Source organism: Podarcis pityusensis (genome assembly GCF_964106645.2).
Source record: "Podarcis pityusensis genome assembly, chromosome: 9".
In the NCBI taxonomy this organism is placed as follows: Eukaryota; Metazoa; Chordata; class Lepidosauria; order Squamata; family Lacertidae; genus Podarcis; species Podarcis pityusensis.
This window is the reverse complement of record NC_138034.1, coordinates 72,728,960-72,738,156: the sequence shown is the minus strand read 5'-3', so window position 1 is coordinate 72,738,156 and position 9,197 is coordinate 72,728,960. Positions and strand designations below refer to the sequence as shown.

Sequence of the window (9,197 nt, the reverse complement as noted above, 5' to 3'; positions counted from 1 at the left end):
CCGCCCCCCAACCTATACAACAGGAGCAACAGGAGCGAACACGGCTTCTACCATCAAGCCCTGAGTTTTTGTGGGGCATGCAGACAGTATGGGATAGAGTTCGGGGCAAACTCTCAGCTAAAGGAGGTGGAAAGACGAGACTCTGGGGCTCCAGGTATCCAGGAAAGATGCCTTGCAAAATGTTTTAGGGGGAGGAGAGAACGGCTGCTTGATGGGTCGGCAGTTGCCGGCAGAGCAAATGGCGCGGCAGAAAGCAGGCTGTGCAGTTTAATCCATGCGGACACATCCTTGCTTGAACCCACGAGCGCCTCTGTGAATTTCTCTCTGGAGAGAAGCTTATCCTCAGCAGTGAGGTGAAAAGGGAAGCCTCCGGGGATTCGCCTTGCTCATTCCAGCGCATTATTTTTTAGGATTTGGAGGCTTGAGAAAGGGAGCATGGAGTCTTCCTTTCTATGGTTTGCTTGTTGCAAGTCAGGGCTGGGGCCTCTTTTCTTTAATTTAGAAATTTCAATCATTGCAATGACATAATAAATACAAATATAGGTCCAGATTCGTGTTCTATCATCTATCTATCTATCTATCTATCTATCATTATCTATCTATCATCTACCTACCATCTCTCTCTCTTTCTATCTTTCTATCTATATCTCATAGATGTAAATACCATTATTACCAATACTATAATGCAATAATTGTAAAATATTATTCATTTACCACATAGGAAAACTGCTGTACTCATCAATATTTATCTTGTATCTCTTTCTTCACATATTCGATTAAGTGATTCCATTTGTCTAATTCCTCCTCCCTCTTGTTTACCACCTCTCAGTCTTATTAATCCTGTAATTTTATACCTTACCGCTCCCGTTCAAATCTTTGCCAGCTATTCTTTCGTTGTTGGCACTGACCTATTTTCCCATTTTTGTGCAACTGGCAGGTGAGCAGGGACTATTACCTTCCCTATTAGCTCCTGAGGCTTAACCCTTTGACTCAAATAGCCCCATAAGTGTGTTAGGCGAGTCTAAGGGCAAAGTAGAAGACGTGATCAATGAGATGGCTCTAATCACTTTCTCTCCCAAATCCAGGCCTCTGTTTTTGGCCCTCACAACCCTCTCCAGGTGACTAACTCACAAACCTCACCAGCCTAACTTCACACGCTCCTGGAGAGTTTTTGCTTCCCTGGGATGTGTCACTGGATCTTCATTATGCCTTTTGCTTATCTAGCTGGGATGGCTCCGTTGGTAGAGCATGAGAATCTTAATCTCCTATGCCCTTTAAAATGTGTGGGGTTTTTTTTGGGGGGGGGGGTTATTCGGTTGTTTTTATTCTGACTATACGGTATATTATGTGGTTTAATATTTTGATTTTGTTCTGTGAATTGCCCTGAGACCTCCAGATCTAGGGCGGTATATAAATTCAGTAAATATTATTATTATTACTAATAATCTCAGGGTTGTGGGTTTGAGCCCCATTCTGGGCAAAAGATTCCTGCATTGCAGGCTGTTGGATGACCCTCATGGTCCCTTAGGTAAAGGTAAAGGGACCCCTGACCGTTAGGTCCAGTCGTGGCCGACTCTGGGGTTGCGGTGCTCATCTCGCTTTATTGGCCGAGGGAGCCGGCGTACAGCTTCCGGGTCATGTGGCCAGCATGACTAAGCCGCTTCTGGAGAACCAGAACCGTTTACCTTCCCGCCGGAGTGGTACCTATTTATCTATTTGCACTTGACGTGCTTTCGAACTGCTAGGTTGGCAGGAGCAGGGACCGAGCAATGGGAGCTCACCCCATCACGGGGATTCGAACCGCCGACCTTCTGATCAGCAAGTCCTAGGCTCTGTGGTTTAACCCACAGCGCCACCCACGTCCCTTCCAACTCCACAAATTCTATGGTTCTATGAATCCCTGGATCAAGGTTAGATAGGTTTGTGTGTCTAGAAACTAATCTACTGTACAAAGGCACAAATTACATTCTTTGATCCACCAGCTTTGGTCTCTGCCCAACACTGTCATTCTCCAGAATAGAATGAGGCTCTTAAATGAGGCTTGATACACCTGCAGTGGGCACTGGGTTAAGTTAGTTGACATTCAGGGCCCTTTCTAATGCTGCGATTCTATTATTCGAATGCCAACACATTTAACTTTTTGCGGCACATGTTTAAAACCTGAAGCAGAACCTCTTGCGAATGCTCAAGGTGTTTACAGACTTGCAGGTTGTACTGCCTGTCAAGATTCCTCCCTCTGGTACCAGTCCTCTTGAGTGTGCAAATCACTGTATCCTTTTGTTGCCAAGGCAACAGAAGCATCCTCTTTAGGAACCAGAAGCAGCCTTGCTCCCGTTGCTTTTATCTTGTGGGTTCCTCCTGTGTGACTCTCGTTAATCTACTTCCATCTTCTGGGGATGTTCCTAGTAATTTTTCATTGCTTCCTGCTCCAGGGAGACTTCCGGCCATTCTTCTTACTCAGAAGTTTGCAAAATGTCCTGTATCAGGAAGAGGATTTAAACTCCTTCTTCCACTTGTGATTTTTGAAGGAATTATTTCAGTTGTGTGGGTTTATTTTTTAGAAGACATCTGAAGGCAGCTCTGTTTAGGGAAGCTTTTAATGTTTAACAGACTATTGTATTTTAACATTTTGTTGGAAGCTGCCCAGAGTGTCAGGGGAAACCCAGCCAGATGGGTGGGGTATAAATTATTATTATTTTTATTTATTTATTTATTTATTTCCTCCTCCTCCTCTCTCTCTCTCCCCTTCCCTCCCCCCAAAAGAAAAAGGAGAGAACCATTCATGGGGAGCTCCCATTAAAATGGAAGCTGAAATCATCATCTCTTTTTTTTCTTTTTCTTTTTTTAATGCAAATAAAACTCAGTGGGCCACAATCCAGGAGAAAAATCTCCTGTGACCAGTTATGGCTGGAGAGACTTGTAGGGCAGATAGCGAATGATAAGGCCCAGACAACTGATTCTGATTTTCTCTTCATTATCCTCCCTGCCACAGGAGGGCAACACTGAGGAAGCTCATAGTCAGTGTTCAAAAGGCAAAGAGGCAGGTGGGGGCTGGCATAAGGAAGTGATGGGGCACTGCCCCGTTTGCTCAAATGCGCCAGCGCTTGCTGCGTGTTCCCTTGCACAGTTATGCAGAAGATGCAACAAGCTTTTCTGCTGTGCCAGAGGGTTGGACTCGAACCAATGGATTCAAATTACCGGAAAGGAGATTGTGATTTAACTTCAGGAAGAAGTTTCTGATCGTAAGAGCGGCTCAACAGTGGAACGGTCTCTCTTTGAAGGTGGCGGACTCTCCTTTCTTGGAGGTTTTCTATGATTCTACACTCCTACCCTAAAACTCATGATTTGGTTCCTACTGTGTGGTGCTGGAGGAGACTCTTGAGAGTCCCATGGACTGCAAGAAGACCAAACCTATCCATTCTTAAGGAAATCAGCCCTGAGTGCTCACTGGAAGGATAGATCCTGAAGCTGAGGCTCCAAGACTTTGGCCACCTCATGAGAAGAGAAGGCTCCCTGGAAAAGATCCTGATGTTGGGAAAGATGGAGGGCAGAAGGAGAAGGGAACAACGGAGGACGAGATGGTTGGACAGTGTTCTCGAAGCTACCAGCATGAGTTTGACCAAACTGTGGGAGGCAGTGGAAGACAGAAGTGCCTGGCGTGCTCTGGTCCAGGGGGTCACGAAGAGTCGGACATGACTGAACAACAACAACAAGTGTTATAAGAAGACGGCTCCCTTTCCCTTCTGGGGTATTCTGGGGCCCGTATAGAGTCCTTAAGTGGGTTCCCTATCAGTAGGAGAAAACAGAGGCCAACCAGGGTATATTGAGAAGCAAAGCCGCTAATAGGCCTGATCTTTATTAAAGGAAGTGTTGCAACGGGGTCCCCCCTCACAACGCGCAGGAGGGAGGAGAACCCTGAAAAATGGTGTGCAAGCCCTTATATAGACTTTTGAAATTGTCCACCCTGTAGCCCAAGACCACCCTCTAAAACATCATACATACATCACAGAAGGAGGCGGTCTACAGCAGAAATCCTGTCCGCCAGGATACCTGATAGTGGTCACTGATTGCTCTACCTGGGCAGCCTGGCCATTCTTTTGTGATGGTTCATACTTTAGTCCTTAAGACAGGATCTGCAAGCAAAAAGACAATGGGAAGGCTTTCCCCATTTGTCTCCCTGACTGCAGAGGAATATTTGAGGTCATTGGGAGAGTCAAAATGGCTTCAGGATTTCTCTCCCATACTATTTCAGAGACGTGGTTCATATATTTAGATATGTGTGCATTTTTGAATATGTATTCTATATTTGAGAAGTGAGGTTACAGGGAACCAGGCAGAGGGCCTTCTTGGTAGTGGCGCCTGTCCTGTGGAACGCAGATGACAAAGCAATAAACAACTATTTTACTTTTAAAAGACAACTGAAGGCGGACCTGTTTAGGGACGTTTTTAATGTCTGATGCTGTATTGTTTTTAATATTTGGTTGGAAGCTGCCCAGAGTGGCTGGGGAAACCCAGCCAGATGGGCGGGGTATAAATAAATTGTTGTTGTTGTTGTTGTTGTTGTTGTTGTTGTTACCTTAAAATTCTTATAACATACTGCACCATACTATCTTAGACATTTGATGTGAATAATACCCGGGCTTTCCATTGCCTCGGCTGCCTCTTGTTTGCAGATTCTCTCCTCACAACTATATTCTTTTCACACAGATCTATGTTCTCATCTCCAACAAGACATAAGCAGATCCCTGTTGCAGGATCAGGCCAATGGCCCATCTAGTCCAGCATCCAGACAGATGCCTGGGGGAATCCTGCATGCAAGACTTGAACGAAACAGCTCACCTGCTATTCCCTGTCACTGGAGGTAGTTACGAAAATAAATGAATTGTTGCCACAAGTTAAGTCTCTTCCAGAAAACGTCCCGCTTTTGCTGAAATGTTTACACTGCCCTGCCTTTAAGCAACTGAAGGACCCAAGATGGCTCACAGCACAAATGAAAACAGAGACGACAGAAAACATGGAATAAATATAAGTGGTTTTTTTTTTAATAAAAAAAACAGTTTAATCAGTAACCCTATCAGAAACACTTAAAAGCATTTAAAAGCACCATAAATAAAATGAATCCCAATCAAGGACTGCTAAATGGAAGGCCGATTCCTCCCTGTTGACTTTCCTGGAATAGCAAAACCCTCCACCCAGTCGCCTGTCAGTATTTGGAGCCAGAAGCCCTGGCAGGGTGTGTAGCAGGATTGAGTTGCCTCGAGAACAATCCCCACACCTGACAGACAAGCCTGGAAAGCTGTGCAAACAAGCTGAGGGGAGGAAAGGGAAAGCCTTTGTGAAGGACAAGTTGGGCAGAACAAGGGAGGTTTGCATGGCTCCTAAAGCGCCAGCTCATTCGCAAAGCGAATCGAAACTGCAAGGTGTTTCTGCTCAGAATCTAAGAAGGAGCAAAGTCTAGGGACGCGTCGGGGATCCAGGACTGGCTACACCAACTCCTATCCCCGCAACAAAAGGTCAAAATAGGGTTAAGCGTAGGTCCAGGCCACCTGAAGGACTGTATTTCCCCATATGGATGTGCCCAGGCTCTGAGATCCTCAGGGGAGGCTGTTCTCTGGGTCCTGCCCCTCTGCCAGGCATCCTTGATATGGACCCAGGTGAGGGCCTTTTTGGTGGTTGCTCCCAGATTTTGGAACTCCCTCCCTAGAGAAGCCAGACTGGTTCCCTCCTCGTCCTTCTGTCCTCAGTTGAAGACTTTCTTGTTCCAACAGGCTTCTGGCAACTGACTGTGTTTGTTTGTTTTTTAAAGGAGAGGGTTTTAAATAGTGCTGTGCTGTTTTTAATATCTGCACTTTAATAGATCTGCTTTGATTCTATTTGTTGTTGTTTAGCCGTTTAGTCGTGTCCGACTCTTCGTGACCCCCTGGACCAGAGCACGCCAGGCACTCCTGTCTTCCACTGCCTCCCGCAGTTTGGTCAAACTCATGCTGGTAGCTTCAAGAACACTGTCCAACCATCTCGTCCTCCGTCATCCCCTTCTCCTTGTGCCCTCCATCTTTCCCAACATCAGGGTCTTTCCCAGGGAGTCTTCTCTTCTCATGAGGTGGCCAAAGTCTTGGAGCCTCAGCTTCAGGATCTGTCCTTCCAGTGAACACTCAGGGCTGATTTCCTTCAGAATGGAGAGGTTTGATCTTCTTGCAGTCCATGGGACTCTCAAGAGTCTCCTCCAGCACCATAATTCAAAAGCATCCATTCTTCAGCGATCAGCCTTCTTTATGGTCCAGCTCTTACTTCCATACATCACTACTGGGAAAACCAGAGCTTTAACTATATAGACCTTTGATTCTATTAAAGTTGATTTTTTTAAAACAATTGCCTCTGATATGTTTCTAGCTTTTAGTTGTTTTGATTTGTGCAAGCCGCCTTGAGTCCCAGTTAAGAAAACGGCCGGATCTGTCAATCAATCATTCTTTCTAAGGGTTGTTGCTGGGCTTAGGACATGACACCAATGTATGGAGCAGTAGTCTTTGAACTTTTGGGGGGCCTGGGGGGCGGGGTACACCTGAATATCTAAAGGATTTTCTTAGGCACCACCAAATGCCCATTTCGCAGAAGAAAAGCTTGCAACACTCAGATCCCGGTCTCCCAACAATAACAGGCAAAGCACCTCTCTTCAACCCAACCTCATTCTGCAGTGGTCAAAGTGTTCAGAAAAACGACAAGAAAAGATCTGCAGGCTTGTGCAGGAAGAGGTTTAGCTTTAGCGGAGATTCCTGCATTCCAGGGGGCTTGGACTAGATGACCCAATAGCCCCCTGATCTGGCTGGGTTTCCGCAGCCACTCTGGACAGCTCCTAGTTGGGTTATGGAGTTTTGCATGTTCAGACCCAAAAACCTCCCCCCTAAATAAATTCACACATGACTCAAATTTTGGTTTGGTTTTTGGCAGAATTTAGGCCACAATTTTATTGATTACAGAAAGTGACTGGTTGCATGGGCTCTGGTTCAACTAGCTCCCTGCCATGCAGGTAGCGCTGACCCAGGGTTCCAGCATAGGTTAGCCATGGGTGAACACCTGGATAAGCGGAAAGACAGGAACGGGCTAACTCCGCCCCCCAAATATCCCCCTGGACTCAGGCACGGGCACAACGCCCTCTCAGGGGTTGACCAAACCATCAAGTCCCTGGATTCCTTTAATGGAATGCCCTTCACATAGGGATGGCGAGAGCGTTCTCCCATCCCTATCACCTGAACCAGAGCCTATCCACAATTTGACAAGTTGTGATGATTTGCTACGCGGCAGGCGAAACCCAAATGGCAACAGTCAATCATCCAAGTGGGGGAAATTCCTGCTGTGCCCCTGTCCCGACGACTGACGACACACCACGGCATAGCAAGGTCAAGCGCATAGCCCTAACAGTAGGGAGAGGTGGGCGGGTGTTCCGAATGCACGCACCAAAAGAGGAAGCTCTGGGTCACGTGCATGGGCATAAATAGGTCCCTTGAACCATTTGGACTGCGTCCCATTGGCCAGATTGCACACAGCTTCGAGGGACCTACCAATCGGCTGTTGTGGCTGACCAATCGTACCCACCCGCAACACAGGGTGTCGGTTTTCCAGGTCTCACCGCAATACGTGCCCTCTTTAAGGGAGGACCTGATTTCTCGCACAAGAGGTTATGATGGCCACCAGCCCGGATGGATTTAAAAGAGGATTGGAATAACTCATGAAAGAGAGGGGGTCACCTAATCCAATTCCTGAAGTGCAGGAATGTTTCACCCAACATGGGATTCGAACCCAGAACCCCGAGATTATGAGCCTCATGCTCTGCCGACTGAGCGACCAGGCTCCTAACTTATCCTAATGCCATCAGTGCCGATCACCTTTCAAGGGAACAACAAGCTGTTTTATCGACTCTCTGCTTCTTCTTCTTTAAATTTTAAAATAGAGGTTTAGATCTTGATGATATCTCTTATAGTTCCACAATGCAGAGAGCTGGAGCGAGACTAAATCAAAGAATGGGGTGCGGGGCGGGGAATATAAAGGCATTTAATTAAAGGGATGAAAGGTCTTTTGCTTGCATATATAATAATAATACGTCACAAAGCCCAGAGCTGAATGTTCTGCAGGTCTCTTTGCCGCATAATGGCAAGATTTGCAAAGATTTCCATATGTAATATTTAGAAGACAAAAGACGTACCATGTTCTCTAGTCTGTTTTATTCTGCATCGATCATTGTTTAAGAAACGGCCTTGGAACATCACCAAGGTCTTTCAATGTTCCAGTTTCACAGTCTTTGTCGTACAACTGTCAGTCAAAAGGAGACAAGCATCATGTTTGGATCTGAAGTACCATGATAAGTATTTTTCCTCCCTCCCTTCCTTTTCTGTTTTACAAAGTCCCAATCTGTAAGGAATGTTGAATGTGCAGAAGGAAGAGATTTATTCTCCAGCTGCAAGCAGGTAGGTGCTGTCCATGCTTTGCTCTTCGCCAGACTCCCGCCGGACTTTTTCTTTTTAGACAAAGTAGTTATTTTAAACACACGTTTGTAGGCAGCCTTACCAAAATATCGACAGCAAGAGTGAGGCGTGTTTTATTTTACGTTGATTTCAGCTGGAGAATTAAGCACACACTTATTAGGGAATCATAGGAAACAAACTGCATTAAGCCAAAATAAAGTCTTCCTTCATTCAGGGCATAGTTAAACTATGGAACTCCTTGCCACAGTAGGCAGCTATGGCCACCAATCTGGATGGCTTTAAAAGAGGGTTAGATATATTCATGGAGGAGGAGAGGGCTATTGATGGCTATTAGCCAGGCTGGCTATTCCTTGACTTCCTAATCAGAAGCAACAACGCTTTTGAATTGGTCTCAACTAGGACCAGGGCCTTTTCAGCATTGGCCCTGACGTGGTGGAACGCTCTGTCACAAGAGACCAGGGCCCTGCGGGACTTGACATCTTTCCGCACGGCCTGCAAGACAGAGCTGTTCCGCCTGGCCTTTGGTTTTGACTCAGTCTGACCCTTCTGTTTCCCTCCCCTTACGGTTTTGATCTATGGGCTACTATTAAAATGAAGCTGCTTTTTAAATTGTATTTTAACCTGTATTTTAAATTAGTCCCCCCCCCCCCCCGCATTATGCTTTTATTGTAATTTTACTGGTGTTAGCTGCCTTGAGCCTGGCTCTGGCTGGGGAGGGCG

The 9,197-nt window shown here is 46.1% G+C and overlaps 1 protein-coding gene across 1 annotated transcript in view; it reads left to right on the top strand.

Annotated features, from left to right (window-relative positions):
* Nucleotides 1-3,222: 3,222 nt before the first annotated feature.
* The window catches only part of SLC4A11 (solute carrier family 4 member 11), a 257,806-nt gene continuing 251,831 nt past the window's right edge, over nt 3,223-9,197 (top strand). The window contains exons 1-2 of the mRNA XM_081020750.1: nt 3,223-3,281; nt 8,397-8,459. The gene's annotated coding sequence lies outside the window, so the exon portion shown is untranslated. The remainder of the gene's footprint in view (nt 3,282-8,396; nt 8,460-9,197) is intronic.